Source organism: Lygodium microphyllum, chromosome 22 (genome assembly GCF_053477565.2).
Source record: "Lygodium microphyllum isolate KBCC chromosome 22, Lygodium_microphyllum_v1.1.10, whole genome shotgun sequence".
NCBI classification, from domain to species: Eukaryota; Viridiplantae; Streptophyta; class Polypodiopsida; order Schizaeales; family Lygodiaceae; genus Lygodium; species Lygodium microphyllum.
In genome coordinates, this window is record NC_141156.1 from 79,445,650 (window position 1) to 79,465,048 (window position 19,399).

Consider the following 19,399-nt stretch of genomic DNA (forward strand, 5'->3'; position numbering starts at 1 on the left):
AATAATACTCTGTGTACATCCAAATATACCAAGGAGATCCCATTGGAAGTGAAGTCAAATGCAAAGAGACCAAGTAACGCTATAATACATCAAATACATAGCATTAGATATTCCAAATCCTAGTAGGGTACATCCGGAGCATAAATCCCAAGCTATCTTAGACCTGTAAACAGACCTGTAAAGTATAATCTTGAAAGCATTCAAAGGGCATGTAACTGACAACCAAATGTAATGCCCAATAGATCCAAAATTCTCAAATACATCTAAATATGAAGCTCCAAGGAACTGTCAAGCATGGGCAAACCAAGTGGCATCCATATCTAACCAAGGCATAAATGCAAGAGGCCTAAATGTAAAGCAGTGACAATAGGCATAGACCGTCCAAAGCATGCCAACTAAAGCTAAATGCCAATGAAGAACAACCAAGTTGGAGCTTAATACAATCTCAAAATATTTTGGAACCAAAGATAAGCTTGATGTCGTACCCCAAAGGTCAATACTTCATTGCATATCCCAAAGACATAGCCTGAAACCAATAGGCATAACCAAGCATGAGATAATAGGCTTCATCCCGCTGTGGTATAGTAGTGATTTAATATTCAAAAATAAGTATTTTTATCAAGAAAATCAGTCCAAAATGATGGCATAACATGTGCCTAGCATCCCCCAAACAATCGGGCATCAATAGGTACCAAACCAGTTAAGTAGAAGTGCCCAAACAAACATAACATTAAATGCCAATGTTACTGTGCATAACATGACTGTGGGACTACTATAAATAGTCTTGGGAATGTATAAATTAGACCCAAAACTGATGCCAATGATCAAGGAGGCTTCAACCAAAGTTAGAGACCATGCCAAGTGCATTATCAAGCCCGAAGAAGCATGACATAGTCATCAATGAGGAGGAGGTGAGCTGCTATAGTGTGCTGTCCAGAACAACAAAAAAAAAGACACAAATTTGTTGATCCCTTCTTCTGCTCCTATGCATCCACATGGCCTCAATGGTAGTGGTTGGAGGCTTCGAGGGGTGCCTAGGGAGGCCCACAACAAGCCTCAAGTGCCCAAATGCAAGAGGGAGCAAGATCCAAGCTCCAAGAGTTTGAGCTATGGCTAGCCTATTTGACTGCAACCTGAGAACCACGAGGAGGTCAATCATAAATATATGTATATATCGCGTGGATTCAACATAAGTGATTTTTAAAATATCATTTTTACACATTTTTTACATACAGAAGCGTCCCATATAAAGGGATTACTTACAAATTGAGTAGAAAAGGGTTATGTTTTATTAAGGAAAAACTCACATATAAGGATATTTATAAATGTTGAACAGTGTGCGAGGGAGACGAGGAACAGAGGAAGAGAGAGGAAAAGAGAGACATGAGACACCGAAAGTGGAACCCCAAAAGTGTGTCAGCTGAGCATACATGATAGGAATATATAGAGGGGACCTGGGGTGCTATATATAGACAGACTATATATAGCTAACACCCCCGCTCAAATAAAGGTTCCTTATTATGGATGAAAAAACCCTTGGGGGCTCAAGGGAAAAACCCACAGCTCTATATAGGCCTACCGTTATATTAATATTCAAAATATAAAATTACAAAGTTGAACTTACAAGAGCCTATTCATAGGCATCAAAGGAGCTACATCACTCATGAATTACAACATCAATGGAGAAGGAGCTACATTACTCCTGAATTACAAAAGCCTATTCAGAGGCATCAAAAGAGCTTTATCATTGCAAAAGATAAAATCTCCAAGAAATTTATTCAACTGAACTTGAGATGTAAGCAGTATATCTGTCACATCAAAACTTAAAGAAAAACATTACACTGACATTAGAACAACACAAGGTCTATAGAGATGGTTCGTGACGCCGCTCTATAGACAACATAACACATGTGGGGCCCCATAAACAGAATATAAATAAAACAATTTGTCATCAGCTGGAATATAGATGCTCATGAGCTGGAAAGAATATAAACGAAATAATGTGTCATTAGCTGGAATTAAGATGCTCATTAGGAAAGAATATAAACGAAACAATTTGTCATCAGCTGGAATATAGACCCCTCATCAGCCTGGAAAGAATATAAATGAAACAATGTATCATCAGCTAGAATATAGACGCTCATCAATGGAATAATGAACGAGGACGATCATCATGAAGCATGGCAATATCAACATCCAAAGCATTGAATGAAATAGTAATTGAGTAAATTGAAATATCGACATCCGAAAGCATTGAATTTTACATTGATTGAATAATGGACGAGGACGAGCAGCATGAAGCATTGCAATATCAGCATTGAATAAAACCTTGATTGAATAAATGGAAATATCAACATCCGAAAGCACATGGATGGATTGATTTGCAAGATCATCATAGTAGAAAAATTATTCATTTACGTGAAAAGAAGCCACATGAAAAAATTATTAAGGGTAAAGAAGCCACATGAAAAATATGAAATATAAGCTATGAAACTTATGAAACAATGACATGACGAAGAATGCATAACATAAGACATGACATTGCTATTGTTGGTTCTTTTGGTAATGTCGATGCTATTTCTAGAGAATTAGAAGGCGATGGCAGTAGGCTTCGCATTGTATCCAAGAATAGCATGCATGCTTTATCATGAAACACTAATTGGAGAGGACGGACTTAGGGTTTCTAGAATCTTCGATACCTACCCATGAACACATTCATCAGGTAATGCATCTTGTCTTCTCTCAGTTCTGTGTTTACTCCCGAGATCGATCAAGATCTGAGGGCACATGTTGCAAGGGCATCGCTTCTTTCCGGGTCTGTGGGGGTTGAGCCTCTTCTTCTTCATCCTACTTTGAGGGGGGAGAATGTTGCCCTCTACCAGAAGAATAAGCACACTAGGATCGAGAATCGCAAGGACGACCAGGACGCAGAAGCGCCGCCTCAACGCCAGGCGCGGGCGGTAGCACAGGCTTACCACCATCATCCGCATCATCAGAGCCCGTATGCTAGTTGGAGCCACGCCAATGGTGCTAGGGACCCGAGCTTGTCTCCTTATCCCGCTTATTCCACCACCGTTGGCTATGGCGGCCCACCGAGCTGGCTTAATCCTTTGCAAGCTCCACGTCTTTCTACGACCTTGTATGGTAAACATGCACCATCCCTTCATCCTGCGTATTCCCCTCAATCGTCTCAGAAAGCCTTTGCCTAACATCGATTTACCCTTTCGGGTTAGGACGCTTCACAGAAGTCTTTGGATTCTCAGCCGTAGGCCAAGGGTTCACTCTACTACGCACATTCCATCTCTGCACCCCCCTCCTCGGCTCCTTTGTGAACGTCCCACTATGGAGAGATGTCCGTTCCTCTCGGACGGCTACGATCCCTTTCTGCACAAGATGTCCGTTCCCTCCGGACGACTATACTTGAACAGGATCTGTTCTATAGCTCGTACCTCTTGCCTGGACATTCCAGTAAAACTCATCCAGAAAATCTATCCTTGGATCTCAGGTAAAGCAGACGCCATACCTCAGAGATCTATATTTATGGTCTTCAAGACTAACCAGATGATTGAATATTTGAAAACCTAAGGTAATCACTATCAAGATCGGAATAGGCGACTGAACAGATGATGATGCAGGCCTTGCACGACATCTATGACAGGCATAAAACATCTTTCTATTCCACAAAGCAAACCATGAGGCATAAAACATCTTTACTCGCTCTTCCACGATTCAAACCATGAGGCATAAAACATCTGAATAATCAGATGGTGTAGGTAGAGAAATCCTTTTAATGGCTTGACAAGCGATATGCAACACGAGTTGCATGAAGCATAACTCAAGCCTAATACCATGACGAGCTTCAAAAAATCATAACTCAAGCTTCATAACTTATAACAAAAGATGAAAAACTATTACCTTAGCTTAAAGACAATTACCATGATCAAATGTGGCACGACCCATCAACGAAATTGACAAAATGTCATGAAATAGAGGTCTACTAATGAGTAAAGAAATAAAACAATAAAGAAAACTTATCTTTGTGATGTTGTAGAACCTCGCTCTGATACCATGTTGAACAGTGCACGAGGGAGACGAGGAACGGAGGAAGAGAGAGGAAAAGAGAGACACGAGACACCAAAAGTGGAACCCCAGAAGTGTGTTAGCTGAGCACACATGATAGGAATATATACAGGGAACCTGGGGCGCTATATATAGACAGACTATATATAGCTAACAATAAATAGGCCTTGAATGCACATGGTATAGAGGGTACTATATAGTGAACTACCCGGGCTGAGAACTAAAGAAAAACACTAAAAGAACACTTCAATGCCTCTATATCAATGCCCTGAGGGTGCCTCAATAGGCCGAGAAGGTGCTCGGGAAGCCGAGGAGTGACGGGATCTCGAGAAGGTCGTCTATGGCTGACGGGAAGGAGACCCAATGATGTAGGTATTTGAATGGAAGCTAAAAATGCCAAGAACCAAGCTTGAGAAGTTGGAAAGCCTTTCTCTTATACCACTTGAAAGGTGAGAAGGATTGAAGCTTGCTTGGAAGTGAGCTATGGCGGAGAGCAAGAGCAAGAAGAGAGAGAGACGCAAATGGGAACTCCAACAACCACAATATGTGGCCGAGCCTTCCTTTATTCAAACTGTCACTAAAAGATTAAAGAATAAGTGATTGTGACGGGCACCTGCTACGTACAGTGTGCTGTGGTGGGTACTGTCAGTGTAGTAATACACGAGCGGCGAGGCGGAGGCGCCTTTATCCCCAACATTGCCGTTTAGCTAGCCTAACCACTTGATTAGGGATCGACGGTTGATTAGTTGGCATGGCATTAGAGTTCATCGTTTAGCTTCCATTATTTAGTGGAATCATTTGGCTAGTTATTGGCATAGCAACATTAGGAAGAGCCGACGACATCATGCATACATTTTGCATTATGCTTCCTCTTCCATTCAAATTGGTCATAGGTGTACTTGTTGCACCTTGACTTCCACTAATCAATGCTAGTTTATTTCCACGATCTAGACTTGCATCTAGGTTTTCCCTAGATGTGTAGGCCACTTGTAAGCATGACTCTACCTCCTTTGCTCATGTAATAGTGGTATATATATCACCAAAGCAACATTCTGAACTGTACTTACATATTGAAGTCCAATTCATGTAAAAAATACTACACTTGGGCAATAGGTGGAGTAGGAATAGAGGTTCATAATTTGTGGAATACCTATTTTAGTTTCTTGGCGTATACTCAAGCATTCTCATGAGGCTCTTGATGTGTCACATTTAAACTTGGGGGGTCACTCATGAATATATGTATATATAACGTGAGTTCAAAATAAGGGCTTTTTAAAACAACATTTTTATACTTTTTTACATACAGAAGGGTGTCATATAAAGGGGTTACTTACAGATTGAATAGAAAAGGGTTGTGTTTTATTCAAGAAAAATTCACAGATTAGGATATTTATAAATAGGCCATGGATGCACGTTATATAGAGAATATATATATAGTGAACCCCCCGAGCATTTAAACACATCCAATACTAACCACCTCTCTTAGGGGTAAACTCTCTTTGAAAGTCTACAAAGAATAAATTTGTTGTGGTTATGGTTTCGGCTTTCAAGCCATGGTACCACATTACAACTCTTCCTTTAAATCAAAGTCATGTTGAAAGACATCTTGAGATGTCCATTGTCTTGAATTCGACAATTAAACATTGATTTCTAAAACTCACCGATGTGAAGCTCCAAATCTTCCTTTGATAAGCCATTAGAAATAGGTAGAGGAGAATGTAGGACTGATAAATCTAACATTCTTGTAGGTATTGCAATTGGTTGTGCCATCATAACAATCGAGTTTGCTCTAGGAGTTTGTATTGGTGGGTTTACACTCTCAGTTGGAGTAGATTGATTTTTGTAGAAAGGGGAATGCTAGAGCTTCCTCCTCCCCTTGACAAACTAATTGAGATATTAATTGGATCAAAGACCTCTCTTTCCCAAGAATATTGGACTACTATGCTTAGGAGAATATATCTTAATGATCTCAACTGACTCTCTAGCCCTTTTAGCTTTTTCTTGCCATTGAATCTTGGTTTGATGGTGTCTATCAAGAAATAGCATATCTATTTCAATGCTCTTTGACATACACTGAAAAACTAGTCCCTATTAACTATGATTTGAAAACCAGCTATTATCAAAAGCTCTCGAAAAATGCACCACCTATTGGGACCTAAAACGGGCCCAACACTGGCTCTAGGGCTCTAGCCGGTAGGCTTCCTATGCTCACCAAACCACCCTTGTTGCCTCATGGCCAAGAGCATCTAAAGGCTATACACTACTCTAAATAAATCACATGTTTTTATTGATTTGTAGTCCAACAATCTTGCCCCATCCCAACTCCAACAAAGGGAGTATCCAAACATACAAGTGATCAATATCTTGATTCACATATACAAAGAGCTCTCCCCAATAGAGTGTTGCGACTCCTACGGCACTCCCATATGTTGGGGATTAGTCACAGGATGCATAATCTCCAATACAAAATACAAGCATAACCAGGTCCTCTCATAATATAAATGTAATACTTTAGGAGACTATATATACTCCTCACTTAATCAATTTTCCAAGATATTGTACTATTCTACATCAAACGAGATCTTACACTCTCAATGTTGGTCATCACCTAAACATACGATTACAATGCATCTAGGAATTTATCTTCTTATACCATATTTAGATTGCATATGCAAAGTATATGACACTTTGTGCTCAGAGAACTTAACAAAAAACCAGTCAACATGAAGTGTTGTGTTGCTAAGGAATAGCACCGGAATAACCTTGCTACTGAATCCCTTAAAACTTATATAACTAAAACTTATATGCTAAGATATGTAAAGAAATTAGTAACTTAATCAAATATATTTCCATCTAAAACCCACACCCCCTATCATTTATGTTTTGCTTGCTTGCACAGATGTAGAAATATTTCGTGATAATTTCTCATAGGAACAAGCTCTAAACGTGAACTTTAACATACAAACAAAGATAAAATGAGGTAAACTCTCATACTTTATCATCATTATACAATCACAAGTATTCTTCTAATTTTTTTGTAATTTTTAACCCATAGAACCCATTTTCTCTTATTTTTTTCTTTATTTGACTTTTTTTAATGAATTTTCTCATTTATTTCAATATAAATTATTGATTTTTCTTATTTGTATGACTTATGAAAAGTTTACTCTATCAGTATACTCATTTTTATAACATATAAACATTATTTGTTCCCCAAAAAAAAGAACAATACCATTTTTCGTTAAATCTCGTGTTTGAGGTTTTGTGATTTTATTATTTTTAATATGCGTAAAGAAAAATGATTGAATTTCCAACATTTTAGACATTTATAAACATATTTCAATCATCTTTCCATTATATGTACTAAAGATTCATCATAAAAATTAAATATAGTCACTTCCTCTAAATCCACATATGTGTGCCTCGTATATTGAAAAAATGGAGCCACTGATGCTATTTTTTAACCCCTAATGCATGCAAATCACCCGATCTATGTGCCATTATGCTTCCAATCCATCGTCCCTCCCCATTCATCAAAACAATCCCCCCTCTCTCATATGCAGCCATATGAAAAGGAACAAAGAGGAGAGAGAAATAGGAGAGAGAAAGACTAGAATTTTATCTTTTCATTCCCTTCATCATTTCTCAAGTGGTCTGGAGCATCAAAGGGTGAAGAAATTCGCTATTCCATTTATTGGAGATGGAGGAGGATTACAACAACCACAAAAAGTGACTTTTTAATGGAGAAGAAGAGACACAAAAAAAAAGTGCTCCTCTCCCCAATTCATGTGAAACTTGAAGCTTCTTGCGGGCAAAAAACCTTGGAATAGTGATCGGACTAGACAAGGGGCTTTTTTGTATTGAAATATATGACACTGCACTCAGTCATATGCTTTCTAACTTCTAGATCCAATAGTAGCTGCTTCATAATGCAAAACTTTGTGGCCATTAAATGGAGAGTCAAATTGACTCTGATCAATAAAGTACCCCTAGTGATAGTAGAAGTGCATATGTTGCTAGTACTAAAAGAGTGAGAAAAGATAAAAGTGAAAGTTGCCCTATTCCCTAGCCAGTTGGATAAGCCTGTGGATCCTATTAGAGAGTATGACCTTCAAACCAAGCCTAACATTCTGACAATTGTTGATGCTATCCTCCAGCTGTATCAAAAGAAATTTAAAAGCATACTAACAAGAACATGTGGCCTAAGGATTCCTTGCATAGTTATCAAGAAGTCCAATAAAGCCCCAAAGCATGTAAAATAAGTGGATGTAGCTAATGCCTTTCTGGATCCCAATACCCCAAATATTGGCATTTGGATTGAAGGATGTTTTATTGCAAATGCATGGATTGATATAGGGTCATCATTGAACATAATGAAAGATGTGACACTGAAGAATTTAAGTCTGCAAGGCATGTAGCTTCAGGGATCAGTTCAAAATCCTCAAGAGAAGGAGAGGAAATGGTGCGCAGATCGGTCGCAGATAGCTCACGTGGTGAATCCCGGAAGGTCCCCAAGAACAAAGTACTCTACTTTTTAGCACAAAAACCCATGTAAAAGCAAGCACGACAAGAGACAAGAGACAAATTGGGTTCAATCTCCCCCATGCCTTGTGTGAGCGCTTCACAAAGCATGTATTTAATGTATATTTCCAATCTTCATGCTCAATAATAGCCCAATTACAAAAATATGACAAGCTTTTAGCTTTTGAGTTTGCTTTCTACCAAAAATAGGAAAATAAAGCTAATGGACGGTGCCCATAGTGTCTGGCACGCCCAATCTCAATGTCCAAATAGAAATAACATATCCAGGTGCATAAGCGCATACAAAATAATAATAAATAATCAATGTCTCTATAGACATAACAAAATATAGGCGTGGTGCCTATCAAAATATAGTCCAAAGGTCGAAAACCCGCTAGACTCCAATGCTTTCCTCCGCCACTGCTGCTATCTCTACACATCAACTGAAGCATTCACAATCGTTAGTAAAATAACACAATTAAACCGACAAAAGTGAATACCTAGCAGTCTTCAGCTACATAAATAAATCAACCGGTTAGAAATAAATCCTAACCTTAATTTATTACGAGTGCGCACTCTAAACTCATAAACGTTTATTAATTTAATATGCATTTTGCGGAATCACCCGCTATGGAATCACCCATGTACACACTAAATTAATGAAACGCCCGAAAAGGACAGGCGTCCCCATCAACTTCTCGCACAAAGAATCCTCTTTGCGTATGAGCCCCGGTCATCTAAGTTTACGGAATCCACCGTAAAACCTCACGGAATCCACCGTGGAATATGCCTTCTGGCATCATACCCCCGGGGTGGGATAGCAATTGACCTCAATTGCTATTATCTCAATGTGGAGCTAACAGAGTGGGGAAAGCATTTAGGTCTCTAGCGTGCATCCATTGTGCTTCCTCTACAGGATGGTTCTTAAATTTCACTAGATATCTAGAATACCTTCGGCCAGTTCTAGTGGTCATGTAGTCAGTGTCTATAATGGCTTCTGGTTCAAGTATTTCAGTCTCTTCTTCTAATAAAGGTGGGTTTTCATAGACAGGGTGGATAGGTAATTGTCCTCTAAATGGTCTCAATAAACTAATATGAAATGTATTATGAATTTTCCAATGAGATGGCAGTTCTAACTTGAATGCATTGTCATTAATCTTATGAATGATTCTAAATGGTCCGTAGAATCTAGAAGCTAATTTGACAACTGGATGTCTATCTACACTTTGCAGTCTACGCTTTTCTATTCTAAGCCAAACATAATCATCAACTTTGAAATTCATAGCTTGTCTTTTCTTGTTGGCTTTTTTGGTATATGATTGTTGGGCTTTAGCAATCATATCCTTGACCTCATCAAAAATAGTGTTATGCATAACAGCAATATCATCAGCACTCTGAATTTTATTAGACAAAGACGCAACAGGGGTAGATAATCTATATCCATAAATAACTTCAAAAGGTGCTTTCTTTGTAGATGTGTGCGGTGTATTGTTATATGCAAACTGTAATAAATGTAAATGAGTATCCCATGTCTAAGGTTTAGAGATAGTGTATGCACGTAAAAGATTTAGAATGGTGCTATTTGTGGCTTCTGTTTGTCCATTTGTTTCTGGATGAAATGCAGATGAGAAATCGATCTTTGTGCCTAGATTTGCAAACAGTGTAATCCAAAAATTATTACAAAATCTAGAATCTCTATCTGAAATAATCACTTTCGGCAATCCATGGTTAGTAAAAACAGTTTTCAAAAATAACTGTGCTGCTTGTGATGCTGTTAAAGTTTTCTTACATGCAATGAAATATGCTTGCTTACTAAATCTATCTACAATTGTCCAAATCATGTCATGGTTAGATTTAGTATTTGGTAAGCCAGTAATGAAATCCATAGATATATGTTCCCAAGGTTTAGATGGAATGGATAAAGGCATTAATAGTCCATATTGTTTACCATGATGTCTCTTTATTCTTTGACAAATCAAACATTCAGAAACAAAATTAGATACATCTGCATCCATATGCGGCCAATAAAAATCTTCAGTTAACATGCGTAATGTAGAAATGATACCTCTATGACCTTGATATGGGGGACAATGAATTTCATTCAAAACAAAAGATCGGAATGGAATAGTAACACACAGTCTCTTTTCAAAGAACATGAATCCATTATTATATGACAATGAATCAACAGGAATGAAATTATTTTGAACTAATTTTTGCCAATCAGAATGAAAAGTAATATCCTGGTGATATGTGTCTTTCATAGTAATCAAAGAATCAAAAGATATGATAGATATATTATGAATTGAAGGTCTTCTACTCAATGCATCAGCAACTACATTTTCTTTTCCAGGTTGGTATTGAATGATAGGATGGAAACTTTGAATGAATGAAGCCCATTTGATATGACGGTCAGAAATTTGGGGTTGGCTAAGTAGATGTCTAATGCTTTGCTGGTCGGTCTTTATCATGAATTCTGAACCCATTAAATAATGCTTCCATTGTTTTAATGCTTGTACAACTGCTAAGAGTTCCTTGTCATAAGTGGAATATTTAAGCTCAGAGGGTTTCAGCTTAGAACTAGAATATGCTATTGGATGGTTGTCTTGCATTAGCACGGCTCCTATTCCTGATCCGCTAGCATCAGTCACAACTAGAAAGAATGGTCTGTTAAAGTCAGGCAATTGTAGGACAGGGGCATTGGTCAATGCACGTTTGAGTAAATCAAAGGATTTCTGTTGATTTTCAGTCCATTGGTAAACAATGCCTTTCTTAAGAAGTTTGGTCAGTGGTAAAGCAAGTAATGAGAAATTACGTACAAACTTCCTATAGAAACTAGCAAGACCAAGGAATGAGCGTAATTCATGTACATTTTTAGGAATAGGCCAATGCAATATTGCATCAATTTTCTTAGGATCAACTTTTATTCCTTCTTTTGATACAATATGACCTAGATATTCTATTTCTGTCTTAAAGAATTCACTCTTGTCAGGATTTGCAAACAATTGATTTTCTTTCAGTAATTGAAAAACTAATGATAAATGCTCATAATGCTCTTTTTCACTTTGACTGAATACTAAAATATCATCAAAGAAAACAATCACACAATATTGATATTTTAGAAAAATACGATTCATCATTCTACTGAAAGTAGCAGGTGCATTAGTTAATCCGAATGGCATAACTAAAAATTCGTAATGGCCAAACTGTGTCCTGAATGCAGTTTTAAATATGTCGGATCTATCAAGCCTCACCTGATGATATCCAGACTTAAGGTCAATTTTACTAAATATAGAAGATCCTTGCAGTTTGTCCATAAGGTCATCAACTCTAGGTATAGGATACCTATTCTTTAAAGTGATCTTGTTTAATGCTCGGTAGTCAATACACATCCGATAAGTATTATTCTTTTTCTTGACTAAGAGCACAGGTGCACCGAATGGAGAACTACTAGGTCGAATTAAGCCTCTATTTAGTAATTCTTCAACTTGACTCTGGATTTCTTTTTGCTCTATTTGATTGTGCCTATATGGGGCTTTGCAAGGTGGTTGTGTGCCAGGTATTAGGTCAATCTTATGGTCTTCTGGTCGTGATGGAGGTAAACCTGGTGGTAGGTCTTCTGCAAAACAATCCTTAAAATATGCGAGAAATTCCTTATGCCTAGGGTGCATATGATTTTCCTTTGCGTGCAATTCATTTACCCAAATGAGATATGATTTAGTATTCTTGCGTAGTGCACGTTTTGCTTGAGTATGCGAAAGCAGTGGAAACATATGAGATGCATGCATACCAAATAATGTAATAGATTTTCCTTGAAAATTTATATTCATTGTTTGTGTGGAATAATCTATATTGGGATTATGTTGGTGTCTCCATGGCATTCCTAAAATAATGTCGCTAGACTGTAATGGGACAACTAAGAAATTTCTTCTTTCAATATATGGACCAATTTGAATTTCTAAATCTTGAACTTCTTGTGTGCCATTGTACCTAGTGCCTAAAAATGCAGCTTTTATGCGATAGTGCGTAGGTACAGTATGCAATTTCAATTCCTTTACCAATTTTGCTGAAATAAAGTCATGGGTACTACCGTCATCATGCAATATAGTTCTTTATGTTCCATGCACCATACATTTCATAGTCAACAATGAATGTGGAGTAGGCATACCTGGTAAAGTGTCGGAAGTAGTAGTAGGATCATCTTCTTCTTCAGTGAAATCCGGCATATCCTCATGCTCGTCTTCGTCCATAGCTCCAAGGTAGTTGATATGTGCTGATGGCTTCTTTGAATGACAATTTGCTGCGAGATGCCCTGGCTGGTGACACTTGTAGCATACGATGGGCTTGGCTTTGGTCACATTATTTGCAATGGCTGGGAGTCTGGGTATATTTGGATTTGCTTGTGGAATAGACTTAGGATTTGGATTGACAGTGGATGGTAATGCAGGTGGTTTAGGCCAATTCTTGCGGATAGATGGTGATGAGAAACGACCTGGATTAAATCTTCTGAAATTGGAATTGAATTGTTTAGATCCATAATTACCGTTTGCTTGGAATGGCTGTGGTCGTCGATCTCTTCCACGTAACTTATCTTCAGTGTCGTGAGCTAAAGAGATGGCATCTTCAAGGGTAGCCGGCTTGAACATATTCACCTCAGCGTAGTAATGTCCAAGAAGTCCAGACATATACTTCCGCTTATGTGTCGTCTCTGGTACGTCTTCAAGCATGCGTAGCTGTAAGAGTGCATTCCAAAAACGCTCTGTATACTGTGGAATAGGCTCACGATCGCGCTGTTGAAGTAAATCCCATTGCTTGATAGCCTTCTCATGAAATTGCGGTGGAAGGAAATTTTGCATGAACTTCTTCTTGAAATCTTCCCATGTAGCAGGACATTCTATACTCTTGCGGACTACAGTCCACCAAAGTGATGCTCTGTCTATCAGATGATTAGTAACACACTTGATTTTATCTTTCTCGGGATAAGTTTCCTCATGGAAATAGTCATCAAACTGGCTAATGAATGATAAAACAGTCTTTCCTTCTCTTATGCCATTGAAAGTGCGAAACTTGAAACTTCGTTTACTTATCTTGGATTCCTTGCGAATGGTTTGTGCTTCAAGAGTGGCGTCGATGGTACGGCGAATCAGATCTTCAGCTTGAGGTTCTTCTTTATCAGTGGACGCTCTTTGTAGCTTTGTCAATTGCGCTTGCAAGGCTTGCCTAGCTCTTCGCTCTTCTTCCAATTGCAGCATGATAAGATCCAGCTTTTGTTCCATGGTAGGCTCGGGTAGATCGTCTTCAGCCATAGGATCATCCATATGTGGGGTAGTCATCCTGTAAAACTCAACAAACCTTTCTCACTCAAAATCAGTTAGCGGGATGAGCGTAGCTCAAATTTGGGGTTACAAGGCTATGTATTTTTGGGTATTTCTTCTTCAATTTTCAGAAATTCTGCAATATTTCTGTCTCCGTTTGCTGAAAGTACTTCAACAAACTTGTAGATAGGTAAAACAGCTTGCTGGGAACAACTTTCCAGTTCAGAGTTTTTGCATACGAACAAGTCTTCTATGAGTTTTAAGCACTAGTCAGTTCTGATTTAGTCTGACTTGCAGAGTTGCAGACTTAACAAACTTGCAGAGTTGTGAACTTGCTGGACTTAGGCCAACTTGCAGAACTTGCAGTACTTGATTTTTGTCGACTTACGGAACTTGACTTGAGGAGTGCGAGACCCGGAGTATATCGACTTTGTTGCTCTGTGTAACTTGTAAGAAGCCTTAAGCTTAAGCTTAAGTGCTTATGGCTTAAGGAGGACTAGCAGAGGCCGCCGTTTTTTATCGTGAGGGGGGGGGGCCGTTTTTCCCACGCGGAATTTTCAGGGCCTCCTCTTACAAGTCGATTTGATGATTTGAAGCTTTATAAGCTTCTTAAGCTTAAGATTAAGCTTTAAGATAATAATAAACTTGTTTATGAAGAAATCTTATCTCTGTTTGCAACGACTTGATGAAGAGAATGTATGAGTGGTCCTCCGCCGACAGAGCCCGGTCCTTCGCGATCTGACAGTGGAAACATGGGTTCTTGATCGCCAGAAGTCTGCCTGTATCGACGGTTCGCGACGAGATTGACTGTAGAGGTCGTTTGTTCCTGGAGCTCCGCCTTCGCCCGAGATTGGTAGCGATTGGAAGCCCTTGATCTCTGCTCCGCTCTGATACCACTGGTGCGCAGATCGGTCGCAGATAGCTCACGTGGTGAATCCCGGAAGGTCCCCAAGAACAAAGTACTCTACTTTTTAGCACAAAAACCCATGTAAAAGCAAGCACGACAAGAGACAAGAGACAAATTGGGTTCAATCTCCCCCATGCCTTGTGTGAGCGCTTCACAAAGCATGTATTTAATGTATATTTCCAATCTTCATGCTCAATAATAGCCCAATTACAAAAATATGACAAGCTTTTAGCTTTTGAGTTTGCTTTCTACCAAAAATAGAAAAATAAAGCTAATGGACGGTGCCCATAGTGTCTGGCACGCCCAATCTCAATGTCCAAATAGAAATAACATATCCAGGCGCATAAGCGCATACAAAATAATAATAAATCATCAATGTCTCTATAGACATAACAAAATATAGGCGTGGCGCCTATCAAAATATAGTCCAAAGGTCGAAAACCCGCTAGACTCCAATGCTTTCCTCCGCCATTGCTGCTATCTCTACACATCAACTGAAGCATTCACAATCGTTAGTAAAATAACACAATTAAACCGACAAAAGTGAATACCTAGCAGTCTTCAGCTACATAAATAAATCAACCGGTTAGAAATAAATCCTAACCTTAATTTATTACGAGTGCGCACTCTAAACTCATAAACGTTTATTAATTTAATATGCATTTTGCGGAATCACCCGCTATGGAATCACCCATGTACACACTAAATTAATGAAACGCCCGAAAAGGACAGGCGTCCCCATCAACTTCTCGCACAAAGAATCCTCTTTGCGTATGAGCCCCGGTCATCTAAGTTTACGGAATCCACTGTGGAATATGCCTCCTGGCATCAAGAAACCACTTGAGAGTTTTTAGGAGGTGGTGGAATTTATTTGGCAAGGGCAGAGTATATCAGGAAAACATACAAATAAGAGCCATATGTGACATCAATCACATTACCCTAATCACCCTGATAAAATGTTGATCCATCTTAGCCAAGAGATAAGAACTCCAATCTTTTTGGAAGGAGTGAGTAATTCCTTAGATATATAATTGGATGGAGTCTTGGCAAACATAAACCTATCATGAAGGAACTGACATAATATGAGCTTTAGAATAGCAACATTGAAAAAGAGCCGATGGGCTGCTAAAAAAGATTTCCCACGATAGGAAAGAGACAAAGACTTTCCGAATCCTTGAGGTGTCATCGGAACAATGGTACCTCAAGCAGAGCCAGATTGCTTGTTATATAAGATTAAAAATTCATCACATAGGGTAGGATCAATGTGGCAAGGATAGAGCCACAAACTGGGAGAGCTTGTTGGCCTTAGTAATAAGGTTTAATGTCATCAACTAAGAATAATCTCGACTGACTAACAAAACATATTGGACTAGAGGAGGAGTTTTGGGGTGCCATTGAGATTAAAAAAACAAAACACACACTAGAAACAGACACAAAGGAGGGCTGCAAAATAGTAAAACAAAAAACCCAATAAGATCTTGACAAAGGATCAGTTCATTCACAACATAGAAGACCACCCCCAACAAACCACATCCACGCAAAAAATTAGCATGATTTATCTACACATGTGACTAATAGCTTCGTGAAATGCAATGAATAAGCACCCTGATCCCCCCCAAAAAAAGAAAGAAACACATCATAGCCTAAACCACATCAGTGTGACCATTAAAGTAAAAGAAACACTACAAACTATACCACTCTTGACACAAGTGAACCAGAACTAGACTAAAACATAGACTGAGTAATTGAGTACATCTCCCTCTTTCCCACGTATCATGTTTATTAATTAGATGAGAGATGTGCACTGAGGATAGATTTGGATTTAATGGAAGGTGGATTTTATCAATTATTATCAATGGATGATATTTCTATTACATGATTAACCTTTTTTTTTAACTTTGTCATGACGTTGCCCGTCCACCACTACGAAACCTAAGGGTGGAGTTTTTCGCCAAGAATTTGAACTCATTAGTCAGTATCATTAGGAATTGTTTTTCATTGTGTGTGTCTTTTCATTTTCCATTCAGATTGGACTGTGTGCAAATAACCCATGTGTATGTTTGTGTGTGTGTGGTAGCTCATATGAGTGCTTGTTTGTTCTATTGTTGTGGATCTAGTCCTAAGTTGGTCACATTTATCATCATATTTTGGGTGAGGTTTTAGCTAGGTTTTATGAGCAGCTAGAGGCAATGGATGTGGCAACTGTAGAGAAGAGAGTAGTTGAGATTCTCCACTGACCGGGTTTTACAAAAAGTATGCAAGCCAAGAAGACTCATGACTTCTCAGATTGTTGGCACATGAGAATAGCCCTTGCTCGAGCCTTGTTTATGAACCCCACAATTTTACTGCTTGATGAACCAACCAATCATTTGGATCTTCAAGCCTCTGCCTAGTTGGAAGAAACTTTGAAGAACTTTGAGCACATTCTTGTTGTAGTATCTCATTCTCAGGATTTTCTCAATGGTTTCTACACTAATATCATTCATATGCAGAACAAAAGCTATGAAAAGTGGTGCTTTGCCAAGCATAGAAGATGGGGTCACAAAGCTTAATGTTAGACATATTAAAAAAAGGCTACATGCTTTTTGAGAGAGGCTGGTATTTTTGGTGATGGGAGGAGGAGCTTCCGAAATTGACTGTGCAAGAAAGAGGCTTCATGATCATAAGGGGTGTTGTTTTAGAAAAATAGGGCCGAAGGTAATCTGCAATTGTCGAGCCATGTGCCATAGGTGAACGATTACTGCAAAAATTTGTTAGGGAGGAAGTCAATAAGTTGGCTTGCATATTTGATGACACGGCAAAAGACAAATCCAACCCTACATTTAGTACGGGATTTAAATGTGTTGGATTTTATGCCAAGTCTATTGGTTTGTCATAACAGGGTGGTGAACTGCTATCTGTTGAAGAAACTTGATGTTCAAGGCTACATGCAAGCAACTACAACACTTTTCTATTGAAAGCATGAAGATTCTAATGCTATCAAATCACATTCGCCATGGATAGATAGGACAATACGTCACTTGTGTCTCTAATGATGAGTTCCTAAAGAAATGATGTGACTAGAAAGCTAATTGGTGCAATTAACCTACCTCTTAGGTAGAGGCTCCTGATCTTCATGGAGATATGAAGCCAAGTCTGAAGTGAAAAAAAAGGCAGATTACAAGTTATCATGCATTGGTTAGGAAGGTGACAAAACTCCATAGCAATAGCATGCAATTGATTTAGCACACACGACTACAGTGAGGTGTCTTCATAATCTTTGTTTTTGTTTAAGATTACAAAAGCACTAGGACAAACAAGCGTCCAAGATAATATCAATGCAAAAAAGGTGAAAATCTCCTTGTGGCCACAATATCGTTGTAGTTGATGGATGTACAATATCCTACATACAGTGGATTTGTAAAGCCTCATCGAAACTGAAGATTAGGTGACAATAACAGGAATGAAGAGAAGAAGAGCTGACGAAAACCAACAAGGCTAAAAGAGGATGACAAGCAAATTGAACGACCAATAATCATGCTGCAATATGGAAGAAACATTGCAAAGAAGAGATCCCAAAGATACAAGGTCATGCAATACTAAAAATTTTCAAAGTTTGTGCTATGAGCTTAAGGATATGCCAATGTCTTGCAATTGGACTCTTGTGAACAACTGTTACAAGTGTCATCATATGCTACTTCGACGAGGGAAGGGGAACAGAGAAGATATAATAGTATTCCTTGCAAGAGTTAGATGAGTGCTACCCAAGAGCTCTATGTGTTGGAAGTTTAAGAGAAATCATCTTACAAAGGAGTCAACCTATAAAGAGAATATCATGTGTTCCATCTCCACTTCCCTTACCTTAATATTGGGTCCCATCCATGACACGTAATCTTTACTTGTAGTGGGAATTCTACGACTAATGGTGTTCACAACCTTTGTTAATCGTTCCCTTGTATCTAAACTTATTCTTCTGTGTATTTTCTTTGAGTTGAGTACTCTTTATAATCTTTTGCTCCCATCTCATATAGTGTCCCTACAACAAGCGGCTTTTGCAAACTCCCACGCGTATTTTGTTTGACATGTGGTGAACCCAATGTGAAAGCGTCGCTTCTTCTGATCAAGATGGGAGACTCTTTGAATAATCCATCTTCATCATCGACTTTTCTTCCTTTTAAATTGATGAGATGGAGACTTTGTTACAAACTCTTTCTTCAGTCATTAGGATGCAAAATCAGCAAATGCAATTATTTATGCAGTAGCAATAGCTGTTGCATCAATAGTAGTTGGATCAATAACAAATGTTGCATCTAGAATAGGAGCATATGCTTGATGTGACCAAGGCGATCAAGGCTATGGTTATTAGTGAGTGAAAATTATTTAATGGCTAGAATGTTTGAACCTACATTAAGGCTTTTGAAAGCCAGATGCACTTCTTTGGAGTTCCAACCTCTAGAGGATTACGGTATTGCTACGTGAAAGACATTCAAAGAGTGGGTTTATCAGCCCAAAAAAGCACTTGTTGCCTCTAAATTGTTGTGGGAGTTTGAAGAGTGATACAACCAGTTGGATGCACTAGATCAAAAAGCTCTAAACTCAA